Consider the following 19,302-nt stretch of genomic DNA (forward strand, 5'->3'; position numbering starts at 1 on the left):
TTATTTGTTCTATATTCTCATTAAGAGATTTTTTTTTACCTATTCTTAGTGTTTTAAGTACTCTCTACGGATATAGATATAAATTTGGAATATAAATTCCAAATTTATATCCTAAAATCTTACTCTTGTTAAGTGTTGAAACTGCATTGCCACTCTAATATTCTGCTATCACCTTGAACTCCATGTGTTTCAATCTCTCAGAAACAGCTGTCCTAATCTCTCTGTTCCTATTAATGAAGCCACCAATTCCCATTCTTAAAGTCTCGGACTCATCTTGGACAGATCTTCCATATTCCTGGATTCTGTAACTGGTCAGTCACCAGTTTGCTTATTCCTCAAAATCTTCATCTCTTTGTACCTTTTCCACTGCTACCATCTTAGTTTACCATTGCCCCAAACCAAAGGCCTCCTCCATCTAGTCGCAGTTTTCTCTTCCACATCATCCCTTACGAAACCTCTGTCCACACTAACTGATTTACCATTTGAATGCGTCCTGTACACTCTTGTTTCAAGTTTTAATTCAAGTCACTTTATTTATCATTTCACTTTCTAATCCACATGATAAATACAACCTTTTCTCTCATTAAAGAAACAAAACAAAACATACTATTCTTTAAAATATTAAAGCACAACTTATCTGGGGAATTTGAGTAAAGTGTAACTTTCCCATAAGTGTCTGGAATGCCCAGGTGATTGCTTTCATACTTTGTTCTGTACGGTTATCCATTCTTCTTTCCTTCTGAATGACATAACTTCCTTTGGCCACTTATTTCCTTAGATGTACTCCTTAGAACACTTACTTGTTGCACATGAGTTTGCAGGAGTTGTGTAAGGGGGCTTGATGTAAGTTTTAGAGATGCTAGGTTAAGCAGTTAAAATAGGTTGCTTTATTTCAGGACTTCTCACAGTTTTAAAAATGCTAAAGCTGTTCCTCCATCACCGTTCTTCATTTCTGACATGAAGGTATTCCTTTCTCATCCCACTACAGCTTGACCCAGCTCCATACCACTGCTCGCTCTTTTGAACTGAGTAATAAGCCTTTCAGCTTTTACCAGATTCATTTTTCGTCCCTGCCTCTTGATTCTCAATCTGTTTCTCCAGAGAAACACGTGTCTTTTAATAAAGGATCTTTATTTCTTAAAAAGTGATACCCAGGGACTTCCCTGGTGGCACAGCGGTTGGGAGTCCACCTGCCAGTGCAGGGGACATGGGTTCGAGCCCTGGTCCGGGAAGATCCCACATGCTGTGGAGCAACTAAGCCCATGTGCCAAACTACTGAGCCTGTGCTCTAGAGCTTGTGCACCACAACTACTGAGCGTGCGTGCCACAATTACGGAAGCCTGTGCGCCTAGAGCCCGTGCTCCTCAACAAGAGAAGCCACTGTAATGAGAAGCCCGTGCACCACAATGAAGAGTAGCCCTTGCTCGCCACAACTACAGAAAGCCCGTGTGCAGCAATGAAGACCCAACACAGCCAAAAATAAATAAAAGTTAAATCTTAAAAAAAAAAATGATACCCAGACCAAGAGATCTGAGTAGTATGTCTTAAACTTGGGAATTCATAAGGATAGGTAGTAGTATGTTGGTGCAAATTTACAGGAGAAAATGTGGCATATTTTCCTAAAAAGTTGAGTTTTACTCAGAGATTTTTTTGGGGAAACATTTTTATGATTTTAAAAAAATATAGAACATAGACTATTTTAAAAGGGGAAATATGAGACTTCCAAGAAATTTCCAGATTTGCTTTTAGATGCCCCTTTAGGCTACATCGCATACTCTTTTGGTATGCATTCAAATTCCTATGTCCTAAGGTACTCCGAGGGAAAAGTCCAAGAACTTTTGGACAATGGAGAGGAAGGGTGGAGAATTATTACTTAGAAAATGTTTCCTTTGTGCTAAGTACTATACTAGATATTTCACACATATATTATCTTCCTTAATGCCTACAATGACACTACAAAAGGCATTATTTCATTAATTTTATAAAAGAGAAACTTCAGAGAGGTAAACATGTCCCAAGCTGCAGAGCTTACAAAAGTGGTTAGAATGTCTTACTATATAATGTTGGAGTGTAAAGAAGACACATTTATCATAGATATATTATGACTGATGTCCATGAGAAAACAATAACTAGGAATCACTCTTTTAAAATAATTTATCACCAATATGAGACTTTCAATCTTAATGCAGATCCTGAGAGAAATTAGGCACCTATTTCCTAGTAAAAGCTTATTAGTGGTACTAACAATTTTCCAGATATTCAGAAGTGGTATTAGGATGACAAATTTAAGTTTTAGTTAATGGAAACTAGGGAAGAAACCTAAGCCTTTTTTTTTTTTTTTTTTTTTTGCGGTACGCGGGCCTCTCACTGTTGTAGAGCATAGGCTCTGGACGTGCAGGCTCAGCGGCCATGGCTCACGGGCCCAGCCGCTCCGCGGCATGTGGGATCTTCCCGGACTGGGGCACGAACCCGTGTCCCCTGCATCGGCAGGCAGACTCTCAACCACTGCGCCACCAGGGAAGCCCCCTAAGCCTTTTATATTTATAAATTTTATATATTATTTACTCATTAGCACATTTCCCCCCAAATGAAAGCAATGCCTACTTTCAAGTAAGATTTTACCCAGTTATCTGTTATATGAAAAATATTGTAAAGACACTGAAGGATTTCAGAAAGTAAACCTGAAGATGCCAAACTAATTTGAAATTGAGAGGTTAAACTTTAGTCCGAAGCATGAGGTTTAATTTCTTCACAGAATGCTGCCAGTTAAATCTGCAACTTGAATCCCTAGATACTGAAATAAACTGGATGGCTCTTTAATAAAACCTAGGATATGATATAGATTCACCAAATCAACTTAACGGCAGAATCTGTCAAAACAGGAAGCTTCACTAGTGGATTTTAAATTAGACAATTTACAAACAAATATACTTATATACAACCTTTTAGGAATACATACGTTAGGCAAGGACCCAAACATTAAAAAAAAAAAAATCACAGGATGTGCCAAGAAAAATTACTTTAAAATGAATAAATCTGATATTAAAAATACTGTCCTTATTTAAAATATCCAAATCAGGGACTTCCTGGCAGTGCAGTGGTTAAGAATCCACCTGCCAATGTAGGGGATACGGGTTCAATCCCTGGTCTGGGAAGATCCCACATGCCGTGGAGCAACTAAGCTCGTGCGCCACAACCACTAGGCCTGCGCTCTAGAGCCCGAGAGCCACAACTACTGAACTCACGTGCTGCAACTACTGAAGCCTGTGCACCTAGAGCCCGTGCTCCACAACAAGAGAAGCCACCAATGAGAAGCCCGCGCACCGCAACGAAGAGTAGCCCCTGCAACGAAGACCCAACGCAGACAAAATAAAAATCCAAATCAGTCTTTGTTACTATTAATAAGAACTATAGTTTCAGAGATAATGGAATACAAAATCCTTTGAATACTTATGAGGATAGACTAGTCAAAAAGGAGTGTTAACTTACAATGTACACAGTTATTAAATATACATAAATTTTTAAATTCATATTTTCTTGCATGGCAATGGTTAAAATGTGAATCGATTTATTTAATCTATTAATTATAGGCTTTCAAATAAAAGTAAAATATTACTACTAATGACAGAAATGACAGTAAGTATAAGTGATTAGTACTTTCATTATCCTTTAATATATTAATTCTCCCTATTTAAAGGTTTCTTAAACATTGCGCAAAGTCTTATGTTTAGCTCTATAGGCAAAAATCTCAAAAACGGAAGGAATACAAATCAAAATACAGTAATGGCAAACACTATCAATTTACAAGTAAACTGATAGTAATTTAATCTAAATTAAAGGAACCCAGTTATGTCCCTGAAGTCTATCTACTCTGAACAACATGTATTTAAGAAGAACAATTTAAGAAGGTGAATAACTACAAGAATAAGTGCAGATGAAATGCCTTTTTCTTTTGTGAGGTGGCTGAAGATCAGTCTAAATATTCTAATTTTGAAAAATCAAGTTCCTACTTTTAGTACATTTCTAAGTTACCATGGTTAGCTGAAGAACTAAAAAGAAAAATAATTAGAAGCCAGAAAATGGACAGAGTCTTTTGAGAAAATGTAATCTATAAATTCAATTTCTCTCAAATTGATAATTACCAAATGGTCTAAAAACACAAGTAAGAATGGTAAATCTCTAATTCACCTTTCTCACTTGGGAAAACAGATAATATAAATTAACACAACTAGCAAATAATGTTAAGTTAAAAAAAAGTCCTTAAACTATGCAAGAACATCCATCTGCAAGCACTCCAGTTAATAAGAAAGATTTGATGTACTAAGGAAATGTGCTTACAAAATTCTAGTTTTCCATACTGTTATTTTTTTTAATGTATTTTACTTATAAGGATATTGCAACAGGAAGTAGAAATCTATTCTGTAATCACAATCTAACAGAAAAAGCAATCTGACCCTCACATTTCATTAAAACATTGAGTTAAACAGCATTCTTTACAATGAAATATTATTTTTAAAAATACATCACTTTAAAAGATTCATATAGACACACACACAAGTAAACAAACACAATTAAAAATTAAATAAATGTACCTAATGACATTTCTTAATGGCTTCCCTGAAAACTAAGTGTAAAATTCTCTTAGGTGGCGTTTGCTTTTCTACAAAGCTCAAAGCAGGCCTCATAGCTCAGAAATCCATCTAATACACAAATACTCTACTCATACTCACAGGCTTTAGTTTTTCTTCCTCATTAGTCAATACTATATGGTCTTTTCTCCTGAAAACCTGAAAGGCTTCTTTTTATTCACCGGTCGTGCTGTTATCAGAGCTGACACGTCAGTAACGATCCACACTTTAATCTTCCCCAGCCAGCAATTCACACTGCTCAGAACTTACTGTGTGTTACAGGTGATACTTCTCATAGCAGATGCTGATTATGGTCCCAAAGCACAAGTGATGCTCCCAAAGGACCTTAGAAGCCCTAACAACATCACCTGCTGCTTTCTATATCCAGAAATGCAATGTGGTATTTGTTTTGAACAGTTAATGATTTCAAGAAAGATTACACAGACGAGTTCTTTTCATTAGACTGCTTGACATGAGCTTATCCTTTCAGAATACTGCAGCAAATATAGATTGTAAGATTCCCTTAGGAAAAAAGGAATATTTGTACAATTTTCCTCTGTGGCGCAGTTTAGTTTACCCTTCTGTTACAGCAAAATGCTGGAAGAACTGGTTCTTAGGTTTCTAATGGCGCAGCGTTAACATAGTGAATGATTCACGGATGTTCTTAACATTCAGGAGTAACACGGAAGGCTAGCAGTGCAGCCCAGGTCCAGAGCTGATGAATGGTGCAGTGCTGCTGTTGTCATAGCAACCAAAGGGAAAAAAGCAGCACCATATAAGGAGCTGTGACATGGATTCTGGGAACGATTTATATTAAAAAGCTGTAAGCTCCTCATGCCTTAAAGCTATTAACTCCTTTCTTACTGATTTCTCCTAAGATTTTACTCTTCTGAATTCCTAAATCAAAAAAAAAAAAAAGGAACTAAATAAGACACAAAAAATTGCAATATTGAGGTTTCTAAAAAGATTAATAATACTTTAGCAAGTTAATATGTGCCTGTAATATCATCACAGTTTATTGGGTTAAATGGTAAAATTAGACACTGAGAAATAAGGAACTGTCTAAAATGTGAGACAGCAGAAAATTTATTTTTAAATAGAGATGTTAAAAACTTGATTAAATGCCTTTCATTCATCAGATGGATCATCAGATAGACCAAAACTGCAGAACCATCAGTTGACTAACATAGTAGCAATGGCTTCAATTTCAAAGAGAGGTACACTACCTCCTATATTCCTTACAGATGCAGAAAGGTACAAAAGACACTAACTGCCCTGAAAACGCTCACAGTCTTCACATGTGATTAAGGATATTCTTCGTGTCGGTCACTGGTGAGAAAGGGTTACTAGCCCACTCCATGCTTCTGATGAACTTTCCCTTCAGGGCCTGGAGAACTTTTCTCTTGTCATAGCTTCTCCTCACCTCCCTGGAATCCAGAAGAGTCCCTTCTCTTTCAGTGGACAGCAGAATAGCTTCAAAAAAGAACCATGGGAGAAGGGGGAGCTAGGGAAAGTGTCAATGCATGGATCTAGCAGTGGTAACGGCACTCTCTCTGCAGTATTGTAGACATGGTTCTGAACTGACTTGAGAAAAAAATCTTTCACTAGGCTTCTGAAGCATGGGTCCCTGGAAATATTCATCTATTTAGATAGGGCAATTCTATACGGAATTGTTCTATATCAATCAGTGTGGGTTTCTTTCCCATCACCACATATTTAATGAAATGTTCAGAAACAAAGTAAAGCAAAAAAGGTAATTTTTTTATTATATTGTTCTTTTTTTTTTTTTGGTATGCAGGCCTCTCACTATTGTGGCCTCTCCCGTTGAGGAGCACAGGCTCCGGACGCGCAGGCTCAGCAGCCATGGCTCACAGGCCTAGCCACTCTGCGGCATGTGGGATCTTCCCGGACCGGGGCACGAACCCGTGTCCCCTGCATCGACAGGCGGACTCTCAACCACTGCGCCATCAGGGAAGCCCTATATTGTTCTCTTACGTGGGCAGCATTACCACTGTAATAATAATTCTGGTATAATTATATATTTGTTAGTCATAGATTTATGTTGCATAACTCTCCCTAAATGATGATAACCTCAGTAAAACGTGAATTAAAAGGACTGCAATGTAGTAGGAAGGACATGCACTTGGCTAGACTTTTGATTGTAGGTGTGATAATGGCTCAGTTGCTTACTAGACATAACCCTGGGTTATGGGTTAACTCCATATGGGTTAACCCTGGGTTAACTCCAACCCTCAAATTCTTCATGAGTAAAGTATGGATAATAACATATTTTCTACTTTCTTCCTAAAGCTACTGTGGAAATAAAATAAAATAATGTAATGCAAAGGCTTGAAATTCTAAAAATCTATGTCATCTTATTTAAAAATACCTAACTAAGCAAAATAGCAAAGATGAAAAGGAAAAATGGATTTCAATAGAACTCAGTAGACATGGAAAATAGCCTAAAAGAGTAAATATTTTTTCAGCTAGTTTTATGTTTGACTGAATATTTGGTGTCAACATATTACACGTATTTGTTGCAAGGAAACACTTCATTTTAGAATTATAGTAAACAGAGATTCTGTGGACTAGTGTTAAAGAAGTATTTAAGATAATCATGCAAAAGTAATTTTACTACCCCAACATGACTTATAAACATCTTTAGAAAATGACAACTTGGAGATACAGAAGTATAAGCAATTTCTATAGAATGGTAATACTAAAGATCATGCAAAGTAAGAAACTTGTTTCAAATGATCTTCAATTACTTTTTCTCTCACCTAACTAGAAAACTGTAAGGCAAACCTAAAAATGAGCATTTCCGTTAGGTTTGAAAATTCTATGGACAGCACAACTCTGTTCTGTTTCCCTGATAGTCTAATCTATCTAGTGTTTTTTTTTTTTAAGTCAAATATTTTCTTGCCCCAATGGTTATTTTTCAGGGAAATTCTCTTTGTGTCATTAAGAATACCAATAACTCAATACTTCAGGAAAAAGAGGGCAAGTTCCCTTCTCCCCCAAATCAAGTTGAGCTGATCCATGCATTAGATGGATTCCAGAATAATTCTGGAAAAAATGCAAACTTGGACAACAAATCATTTTTCCACTGGCTTTCATTTTAATGTTGCTTATGCTCTGTAGGAGCTGACTGAGATGAGGATATGGTTAAGATACTTTAAAAGACAAAGTACATAGGTTTGTTTTGTTTTTTTAAAAATTGGATTTCACTTAAGGTAAGGGGAGAAACAGATTTAAGAGACTAAGCTATTCCCCTGACTACTAATTTTTAACTCCCTTATGATTAATTTAGGTAAGTCATTCTAAACCTTATGCAGAGTTTTATATTCTTTTTATTCTTTTTCCAATCTTCTCCCTTTATAAGCTTTCTCTAAGGAGTAATTATCAGTGTTAAACTCTATAGTGCTTAAAGGCAGGGTAATACTTATGAAGAGGTGAATATATGAAATCTCTATTGGCACAGAAGTAAGAAAGTATCCATCCTACTTATTATAGTAATTCAAGCTTTGGCCAAATTTCTAATTTTGGTTTCTTCCTTTCCCAGGAATGGCTACTGTTCCAGATCAGGACTTCAACTTCCAAGAGAAGAGTGATGACTAACAGAGAAGAGAAAGAAATATATTCTTAAAAATCATATAATGTAGCCTCTATACATGAGTCAACTATTCATCTGGTGGTCAATAAATGAGTTTAAAAAACTGGCAGGGTTGGACATATTGAAAAGCAGTATTTCTGTTTAATGAATGCTATGAATTATCCTCTTAAGGGATTTCAGAGGATAATTTTTATTATACAGAGTTTTTACTTGATATGTTGACTTTATTACCTAAGCCCTGAATAAAATTTCCTCAAATGTGTGTGATGCTATCTGTACATTACAATCCCAATATTTGAAAAAGATCATTAGCTGGCAGGTGGCTCTTTCAGAATGTTTTTATGGATAAGTAGAACATAAAAGGGCATACTGAACTACAAGACATACATATTGATCACCTTTCTCTCACTTTACTTAATTCACTAAATAAATCTTCAATTTATGAAACTCACTAAATGATACAGATGTACATATGACTTAAAAAAAGTCACTTTCAGAAGCCAGAAATATAGACTTTAACTAGAAAAGGAGGGAACATGTGGATTAACCAACTCTAGCATGTATCAGAACACTGTTCATTATGTTGTCTAAACAAAACAGATCACTCAGATACATAGGTGATTCTCAAATGGCCATATTTCTTACTTTTTTAAAATGCAGCCAATGACATGAAAGAATGAATAATGGGATAATAGAAAATGTCCTTTGGAACACTCTGCCCTCTGGTGTTTAAAATGTTCATCAAAGAGGGAGTATTCTGTCATGCCGTGTATTTATTACTCTTACAAGCTGAATACATCATTTAGGGCACATAATTTTCTATAATGAGAAAAAAAGACATGGTTTAGCATTATAATAAGCACTGTTATAATGTGAATATATATTCTATGCTAAGCTTTAAATAATCCCATACTATAATTTACTTCCTGTTTGGAGAGTCACTAAGAGGATTTCCTTTGAATCATGGATATTTACTTATTTGCCTTTTATGATGCTTTGTGACTGAAGAGTATTACTGATGACCAACATTATTTAGTACCTACATTCAGTATCTGACACTTTTTGAACTGCTCATATTCCATAGCAAGTGGGTAGATAAGTAGGGAAAACAGGGACAGTTAACTTTAAAAATAGACTTCCTAGGAACTGTGCCAGAAAATCATGGTGAGTTTTCTGGGGAAATCACAAAGGAAGAATCGACAATGAAGAATTTTTTTTCTATAAACTTCACTGCCATCTTTAAAAGTGATATTCAACTCTTAGAAACATCACACACTAGCTCAAAAGGTTATCAGAGATTATCAACCAAGTAATTGCCAACTTTTTCACCTGTTAGGATTCCTTTTATTATTTCCTCCCATATAGACTTAAATTTTAAAAGGTTTTACCTGTCAAAAATTTTATTTATTAATTTAAACAGAGATATAATAAACTATTAAATGGAGTTTTGAATAAATATAAGTTGATCACAGAAAGGTGATATAATTTCATCCAAAACAAAATAAGCTAGCCTGTATAATTTTATGACAAGTAAATGTATGTTTTCTTTTAGGCTCTTTCAAATATTGAGAATTACATCCAGGTGTAGTATTGAATGTAACAGAGCTTCATGGTAGTAACTGTCAAATCATACTTAAATGTTTGACACAGTAAATGCTAGGAACATAGAGAAACTCTATACAAACATTTCTGTATTCCTCTCAGCCCTAAGGTATTATTTTTCCTACTATACATATTATAGAGGAAAGAGAAGCTCAAAAAGTATTCACCTGTCCAGACATACAGCTTACAAATGAATGAGTGTAGAATTTTAACCTGGTTCTCTGTCCAACTGGAAAGGCTGGGCTCTTGACCAGTATGGCACTATTGGTTCTTTTGGGCCTAGAGTTCTGAGCCTTAACTCTGCCACATTATAGATATATCAGTATCATTCTTCCATAAAGATCTGCTGACAACAAAACATTGCTTTATGATGGGTTCTCATTGTTAAACATTTTCCTTAATATTAACCACTTGTCCCCCCTGGAACTGTGCCTGCTGTCTGTCCCAAGATTCCCTTGGATTAACAGGTTTCACCCTTTTCCTGTTCACACAACCAGTTACATACAGCTGATCACCCTAATGTTTAGGGTCTGTTTAGACCTCCTCTTAGTGATTGTTACCAGATTGTATCTTACTAAGTAGCCTTGAACAATGATAATAATAATATTATAATACAGATTAGAAAACATGCTCAGAGGACTTAAGTGGCTTGACCAAGGTCATACAGCTAATAAGTGGCAGAGTAAGGGCTTGAACCTTGCATAACAAGTATAACTGCCTCCAAAGTTTGCCAAGGTTAACAACAACCTGCCTCCAAGCAAGAGACATAGAACAATTACTCCCTTTTTTTGCTTTAGTCTTTTCCATTAATTACATTTAAACTAAAAAGCGTAGAATAAACATTGTTAAGAAGTCACTGAAGTCCAAGTTATGAGTTTAAAAACATATACTTGAAATCCAGGCCCACACAATTTACACTTGAGTTCTAAAAGAACATGAAGACAGGAACATGAAACTACTAATAGCATTCTCTGTAAGCCCACGTAAGAAATTAGGAGGGCTACAGGACTAGAAAGTGGGAAAATATGCATTTTAAATAGTTTATAAAAAACCTTCATAAAAGGTAAAATGCTCACTAAGAGTCAATAAAGGGTCACAAAGAAAAGTAATTCCGAAATAATCTCGTGTTCATTTTGATATAGTTACTAGACTAGAAGATAAAGGAAATAACATAGACCTAGGACCATCTTGATACTGGACAGGTCTTAATGAAGTCTCTTAAGCTAGAGAAAGCAGATATGAAAATGGCTTCCCAGGATATAAAGGACTGCCATGTGAAAGAGGAGGTTCATTTATGTCATAAATAAAAAGAACTAGAACTAGCAGGTGGGAACAATAGAGGACATTTGCATATGTGTAAAGAGAAAATTGATGGTTAAAACTATTCAACAAAATAGGCTAAGTACAAAGTAGAAAGCTTGCCATCACTGAAATTTTTCACATAGAAGCCACTGACTATCCACTTAGATTGCCATGAAAATTAAATCTGCTCACTACGTAAAGCATTTCATACCGTCTGGAACAGAGAAACAGCTCAATATACATTATCTATTATTACTATAACTATTATTATCACCTAAAAGTTTAATAAAACTTGACTGTAAAATCATCTGGACCTGCTGAGTCTTAGGGTTCTTTGATTTCTATGGTTACTGGGCTAGTCATATTTTTAAGTTTACTTGAGTCAATTTTACAGTTTGTTTTCTTCCATTTATCTAGTTTTTAGGTTGTTCTGCTATAAGCCTGTATACTATATTCTGTTACAATAAAGAACATTATTATCAGCAGCTATTTCATTCCTTGTTCTATGTATCGCATATGTTATCTTTTCTCTCTCCTCTTTTCCTCTTTGGTGGAAAAATCATACCTGTCAAAGATTGTTCCACTCCCTTAATCTTTTCAGTGAACTTGTTTGTGGCTTCACTGATCAAGAATTTTTATTTTGTTTTTTAGTTTTACTCATTTTTGCTTTTAATTTTTTGATTACTTCTTTTATGTTTACTTATTCTTCTTCTATCTCCTTGAGTTAAATTAATAGTAAATTTACTTTCGGTATTTCTTGTTTTCTAATAAAAGCACTTGAACATACATACACCATATATATATGCACACTGGAAAAAAAGAAATCAATTAGCATATGATAAACACTAAGGTGAGGGTACATCTGGTTCCTCCAGGGCAACTGTGATAGAGGTAGTTGTGTTGTTCCTTTAGGATTGTAGGGTGGTGGAGTTTCTGGCTGCAGTCAGGTCTTCCTGGAGATTCTGAAAGCTATCATAACACTTCACTAAATGTCTTTCTGTTTAGACTAGCCAAGGCAACTCAGTTTTCTACAACTGAGATCCTAACCAAACAACTACTAAGATAGAAAAAGAAAGTAGGGGATCAGCTCATTTGCTTACCAGTTAAATTCTACATCAAAGAAAAGAACACCTCTCAGGAACTTTTTTTTTTTAAAACACAGATGAAGACTAAAAATAACAGTTTCACAGGAAAATTATAAAAACATCGTGTTGGGAATTACCCTCATTTGTACTATATGCTATAGTTTTCCTAGAAAGACACTATTTTCTTCTAGAAAATATTAGTCTACAAATAAAAAAGAATACATTGTAGGAGGTAATGACCATTTAGAGAGATACAAGGAAATGGGAAACTGAGCACAAGTTTATAAAGAACAACTTCTCATAGGTAGGTACTGATAAGAGTTCTGTTGAAAAATACTGTCATGGTTTCTTACAATCTTGCATATACTTGGCTAAGTCAACTCAGACCCTAAAATGTGAGTATTCGACTCCAGAGGTTCCTGGGCACTGTTGATCCTCACCAGAGGATTTTGGCCCTTTCTCCGTTAAGGGACATTTTGGCATTTTTTTTCAACCTTTACCCAGCAGTGGTTGAATAGAGGTAGGAAGACAGAACTACTGTATTTCAGTGGAATATACACAGCAACACTACAGTTGCCTTAAATAATCCCACTATAAATACCACAATGGTATAAATAATGCTTTTACTCTGTATGAGTGACTTCCATTTAAATATAAAAAAAATAGTAGAAGAGAAAATTATTTGCTCTATACAAACTCTTGAGTTCCTATAAAAATCTAAAAAGAGCAGATTTAATTATGTTGCAAATTCAGCACATGCAAACATCAAATAAAGAACTCTTTATTTGATAATGTATGTTGCCATTTAGGTGTTCAAAATATACATAATGACAAAGACTCTCTCCTTAACTAAAATTTAGTTAGGCTGCTCTGAGCCCCCTATCTATCTGTCTATCTATCTACCTACCTACCTACCTACCTATCTACACAATTTTTAAAAGTTACACTCCACTTACAGTTATTACAAAATATTGGCTCTATTCCCCATGTTGTACAGTACATCCTTGTAGCCTATCTTACACCCAGCTTAGACCAGTTGTATCAAGAATCCTGCAAAGTCAGTTCAGCAAGAACCCCACACACTTTATCTAATTCCCTGGTTTGCCTTCAGCAAACCCTTCCCCTACCCTTGATGTCTCCACTTAGTAATTTTCTATCCACTGCCACCCTTGCCATCTTCCTCCCTGGTTATAAATCCCTAGCTGTATTTACTCCTATCCTACAGTAGCATGTACACTAAGATAAATCAAACTGTGAAGACTAACATGATCTCTAGGCTCTTTATATTTCCAAACTGGCTTTTCAATAATTTTCTCAAGACTATATTTCCACTTTATCCAAGATATAAAATGAAAACTAACATTTATCATAAATAATAAGAAACTGCTGTATAAAAAATTAATTAAATTTTAAAAAGTAACATTTATCAATGTTTATTACATGCTAGGTTGTATGTTTAAGAAATCTTATTTAATCTTCATAGCAACCCTGTATTTTTTCTAATAAAATTTACTAAAGTACACCTTGAATTCCAGTGTTTCTAACAATTGCAAGATAATTATTCTTATGTGAAGAACATATCATAAGTACACTATAATATATCAGACTATGTAGACTAACTATGTATAGGTTCTTTTTAATGTCAAAATAGCTGTAAGCAATTTTCCCAGGATGTCTCAGAAAGAAGTCAATGATTCCATTTTATTAATAATGTATTTTAAAATAATATTTTGGCCTTAGCTAGCATCTAAAATAACTAGGCTGTAGCATGATCAGACTGGTTATTGTAACTTATTTACCATCTAAATTGGATTGCCACTTGGTCATTACAATCTATTGGTAGCAAATACTTTAAAAATCAGGCCAAAAAATCTTTTCCCAGAGGCTAACACTAATTAGTATTCCCAGATACTAATCCTTTTGATATCAGTATTTTAAGGTTACTCCTCAGAACAGGAGAGGGACTTACTTAAGGCTATTAAATAAAGTACTTGAAGGTCATCTTCCAAAGGCTCAGAATTCATATTTGACAGCTGACACAAAGTCACCCAAATCTATTTTAAAACTATAATAATGACCATTGCTAACATTTATTGGACTACTTATTCTACGCCAGATGCTGTTTTATGAGCTTTTACACAAACCAACTCATCCAATTCTCTTATAGTCCTATGAGGTAAATACTATTACTATCCTTATTTTAGAAACAAGAAAACTGAAGTACAGAGACGAAGCAACTTTGCACAAGTTGACACAATTAGAAAAGGGCACTCAGGGTCCATCTCGTTATATTGCCTCATGAGATACATTGGGTTTTACACATAAAAATACAAACATGATAGAAGGATATACAATGAAATTCATGTCATTCTCCTCCTGCTTTTGAGTTAGCGCTATCGTATCTCCACTCCACCATCAAATGAACACACCTGTGATGTGTGTATGTTTGCATATCATTTTAAAACACAAGTGGATAACTATTATTGATATTTAGATTTTCATTTTTACTACATAAACAATATTATATATACATACACATACACACATATACATTTCAAATTTGTTCAAATTTATTTATAAAATACAATCTTAGCAATAAAACTATTGTGTCAAAGATTATGTGCATTACAATTTTGATGCGTATTTCAAACTGTTCTACAAAAAGGGTATACTGGAACTTCCCTGGTAGCGCAGTGGTTAAGAATCCACCTGCCAATGCAGGGGACACGGGTTCGATCCCTGGTCCGGAAAGATCCCACATGCCGTGGAGCAACTAAGCCCATGGCCACAACTACTGAGCCTGCGCTCTAGAGCCTGCAAGCCACAACTACTGAAGCCCGCACGTCACAACTACTGAAGCCCACGTGCCTAGAGCCCGTGCTCCACAACAAGAGAAGCCACCACAATGAGAAGCCCGCACACTGCAACAAAGCGTAGCCCCTGCTTGGCACAACTGGAGAAAGCCCGTGCACAGCAACCCAACGCAGCCATAAATAAATAAATAAATTTTAAAAACTTTAATAAAAAAAGGGTGTACCAATTTACAGCCCTACTAACAGTATGAATACTCAAAATTTAGCTTTTACTAAACCTACAGTGTACATAGTAGGCAGACAGTGTAAATTCATCGAGTGTTGGATGAGTGAACTACTGGCACTCGCAATTATCTATATTTTAAGAAGTATGCTGAGGGGCTTTATGATATTATGAACAAAAGCATCTGGAAAAGGTCACTGAGTAAGAATCCAGAGAACGGGGCAATCCCATGACCACAGTTACTGGGGCCAACGGTGTGTCTCTGCATACTCTCTTCCACGCCTCCCCCAGTGCAGAGCAACATCCACTGAGCAAGTGAACCTTGAGGCCTGACTAACCTCTAGGTCTTCTAGTTTCCCTATATTGGCTTAAACCATTTGGCTATGTTACTTTTTTTAACAAAAAAGTCTTAAGCGATATACCTGATGCCTTGGGTGAGTTGGTTAAGTTCTCTAAACCTCAATTTTTTCATTGGTAAAATGAGACACATTTAGGGTTTAAAGGCCTAGGTATTAATCTTGGCTCTGACCGTTTCCTAGTTGTATCATTTTGAGCAAGACATTTTACCTCTCTAAGATTTAATTTATTCATGTGTAAAATTGAGATACATGTGAAGAATACGTGAGTTGACATGTGTATGTCAACACAACAGGCACTCAAATGAGAATTATTATCATTATTACTATTACTCATTAAAAAGTATAATTTTTAAAACGTGCAAAGTTTTCAAGTTCCAAATTGGTGTCTAATGCTAAAAGAAATTTTTAAAAACTTCTCACCAAATTTAACAATTTTGTTAACAATAACAGCGAACACGTTCTGAGCATTTATTATTTGCCAAACACAGTTTTAATCAAGTATTAAGCAAGTGATAAGCATCGATGGGTTATAGACCTGACTATCCATGAGGTAGGAGGTATTGTTAACCCCATTTTGCAGATGAAGAAACAGAAGCAGGTAGTAAAGTGACTTTCTCAGAGCTGGGATACAAACTCAAGCAGTATGACCACAGAGCCTGTTTTTCTCTTGATCACTTTTACGGTAACTTGTTTTTGTACAGGATAGAGCTATATATATTCTAAATATACATATTTATATATATATAAAATTAGTTTTCCAGCTTCAAATTACATGTCTTTATTCTTGAGCAAACCTTTCCCCATTCTCACTCCCTCGAGACTAAAGAGAAGTCAAAGTATTTGGAAATGGATCCTCATACACACCTCTGTGTATAAAACAAATACGTTGAGAGTACAAAGGTTATATAGCAATAGGAAAAGTTGCTCCATTATGTTTTACGAGATGAAACAAAAAAAAAGATTAATTGTCTTTTCAACCTCTACTAACTTGTTAGAAGTTAAAGATCTATTAAAGATCAGGAAAACACACCCAAGGTTAATGGGATACTCCAGACCCCCATACTCTCTACTCTGAGCACATTTGTCACCAAGATCTGATTAAAAGCTAAATCAGATCATATTATTCCCATTCCAGCTCTGCTTAGAATCCTACAGAGTAGATTCCTTACCATGATTCTAAAAACTCTGGCTTCTGCCTACCTCTTCAATTATTTCATACTCCCCTCCCCTCTGACTTATTTTGCTGACAACACACCTGCCTTCTTTCTAATCCTTGAACATGCCAATGCTGCTTTCTGCTTTAGGACTTTTGTTCTCGCTGTTCCCTCTGCCTGGAAGGCTCTGATCCCAGATCTTCCCATGGTTGGCTTCTTTTTGTTATTCAGACCTCAGTTCAAATACCTCCTTCTCTGACTCTCCCTGATCACTTCATAGAAAGAACCTACCTCTACCCCAGTCTTTCTCTATCCCTTTTCCTACTTTATCACCTTCACAGTACTAGTTACTATCTAAAATTATTTATTTATTGGTTATATGTTTATTATCAGTCTCCCTCCCAAATGGAATATAAATACCTTGAAGGCAGGAGATTCAACTCTATTTACTGTATCTAGAGCAGTGCCTGGCATATAGTAGGTCCTAAACAAATATTTGTTTAGTGATTAAGTGAAAAGCACAGAAGAATAATGAGCAAACTACCCTGACCATAGCAGAGACAGGGGACTAAATATTAGAAAGTCAGAAAGAAAACAGAAGAAAATAACTATTCTGGCCCTACTTATTCGGTTTGGTTGTAATACGAATACAAGAAAGATAAGGTAGTTGGAAGTTTAAATGAATGGAAATGCATAAATTAGTTACTGTAGCCCTAATGGCCATATTAATGTATTTTGTTAAGAACCATTCTCTGAAGGACATTTCCTTATGGTCAGTTAATCTTTTCCCATACAAAGTTCTTTTTACTTATTTATAACAAAATATAATTAGGAAAGGAAAGATAACTGATGAATAATCTACTAAATAATTTTTTTTCTTTTTCTTGAGGTACGCGGGCCTCTCACTGTTGTGGCCTCTCCTGTTGTGGAGCACAGGCTCCGGACGTGCAGGCTCAGCGGCCATGGCTCACAGGCCTAGCCGCTCCGCGGCATGTGGGATCTTCCTGGACCGGGGCACGAACCCGTGTCCCCTGCATCGGCAGGCGGACTCTCAACAACTGTGCCACCAGGGAAGCCCCTAAATAATATTTTTAATTTAAACTTCAAAGTAATTTAATTCCAGGTTAAACCAGAAAATTCTTATCATCTAATTCACTTGGCAGAAAATTGGCCACAGAAAAATTTTCATGGCATCCTCTTTCAGGAGAGAGATTTCTTTCATTCAGATATTTAAAAATGCATTCTCAAACTTCAAATTCTTAGGCCTCTGACAACCTCTTCAGTAAATAAAATTATTTGAGAGGATGCTTATACTTCGAGCACTGTAAAATTAAAACTGAATAGTTCATACCTGTAATTAACCAAGTGTACTTCCTATTACTGCTTCCCTGTACTATCTCTGTGATATCAGGCATGTTGTTGACTTTGTTAGTATATGTATTTATCTTTTAGGTCATCTAAAGGTTGTCTATTTAAGTTAAAGTTCAAACTGAGATAGGCTAATGGGGTAGGAAAGTGCTATCTCTAAAACCTCAGGCAATTCAGCTAACTTCTATACGGAAACTGAATTTTTCTTACTATTTCTTCCAATATGTGTAGTAAAAAGAAGCACATCACTTGACAGCCATCAGATTTGATTATTTGTATTTTCAGTAATCAATAATACCTTAAACTGTAAAAAAAAAAAGCAGGGATTTCAAAGCATTGAAATTTTTATTCAAGCCCAATCACATAAAACTTACCCTGTTTTTAGATAACAGAAGGAATAAGTATTTTAGTAAAATGTTATTAAGCTACTTTACTGACTTTTACCTAATGACCCAAGAATCAAAGTAGACTTTGACTCAGTCATTTGAAGATGCCTAAAAAAAACAATAAAAAATATAAGAGGCATAACTTATGCTTTGTGCAGGTTGTAAAGAAGTGTAAGTTATGCTCTGTGGAACTACAGAATAAAGAAATACTATTATTTTAATGAAAATTATAAACATTGTAAAAGTTCCATTCAAAATAGATGGAAGAGTGAAAAATCTCATTTCCCCCTCTATCATCTTATTTTCTTTTGAATTGTCATTCGATAATCAACACTACTGTCTAACTCAATGCCAGACGCATAGGAGGAAGTCAATATAGGCTTTGGGAATGACTTCATTTCTTGCCTCCATACACTCATAATCCATTCAACACCAGTCAACTTCCTGATGTTGATATAAACCAATAATGTTAAAAGAAACCTGACAAAGTGATCCAGGTGTACATATTTTCGCACATAAGTATCATTTAATATATTAACATTTCTTCCCTGAAAAAGCTTTAAGGGATAAAAGTTCATTTAATCAAGACACAGTTTCACACCTAACAACTAGACCTGACTGCACAATACATACTGTGAGATCATATTAAAGTTAATCCACAACTTATCAATTATGGTAAATATCCTAACAAGTTGGACTGTACCATGGAGAGGTAACTATCTAGATCAGCTTTTAAAAACAGGTATGAAATATACACATCAGGATTTCA

The 19,302-nt window shown here is 35.4% G+C and overlaps 1 protein-coding gene across 3 annotated transcripts in view; it reads right to left on the reverse strand.

Annotated features, from left to right (window-relative positions):
• TANC2 (tetratricopeptide repeat, ankyrin repeat and coiled-coil containing 2) overlaps positions 1-19,302 on the reverse strand; it is a 320,473-nt gene that overhangs the window by 218,554 nt on the left and 82,617 nt on the right. The gene's annotated exons all lie outside the window — the stretch shown is intronic.

The sequence above is a fragment of the Grampus griseus genome, assembly GCF_964374135.1.
Source record: "Grampus griseus genome assembly, chromosome: 20".
NCBI classification, from domain to species: Eukaryota; Metazoa; Chordata; class Mammalia; order Artiodactyla; family Delphinidae; genus Grampus; species Grampus griseus.